The sequence below is a fragment of the Camelina sativa genome, chromosome 17 (genome assembly GCF_000633955.1).
Source record: "Camelina sativa cultivar DH55 chromosome 17, Cs, whole genome shotgun sequence".
NCBI classification, from domain to species: Eukaryota; Viridiplantae; Streptophyta; class Magnoliopsida; order Brassicales; family Brassicaceae; genus Camelina; species Camelina sativa.
The window spans coordinates 29,378,034-29,378,644 of NC_025701.1; positions in this window are offsets into that span (position 1 = coordinate 29,378,034).

Below are 611 nucleotides of genomic sequence, written 5' to 3' on the forward strand. Positions count from 1 at the left end.
TTAAATCTTGCTAGTCCTCTAGCAAGGAAGTAGGAGGGTGAGGGTCAAAAATGGGGACTCATAACCTTTATATGCTAAGCGAAAGATTCAAGCTATAGTCCTTAAAGATAGTTTAATGGTGCTAAGATCAATCAACATACTTACAAATATTTTTCTATGCTTATTACCATGCATCGATCTAGTTCAACCTCCAACTAAAAGTAGAGAACATCTCTTTCACATTCAATTAAGTGTTTGGCGAATTCTTGCAAATGGAAGGTGAATCAAGCTCACTCGGTTTCAAGGGCAAGGCTTTTTGGTAAGATGGTTTCAAACAAATTCTTTTGGTGGTTTTCTCTCAAAAGAAGGAATGCTAGACAGTTGTGAAAACTATCTAAGATTTAGAACAATTTGGGCATACAAAGCTTAACTCTTGATGATCTACCCTTTTCTCATTCACTTTTTTATTTTTTTATTTTTTTATCATCAAATCCCCTAGAATTAAACTACCCACATCCTTGATTTTAATTCTTTTTTTTTACTCCCTAAGGTTTAAACTTTAAACTTCTAGCTCTTTTTTTTTTCTTTCTTTGCTAAACTCCTAATATGTATATATATATATATATATATAT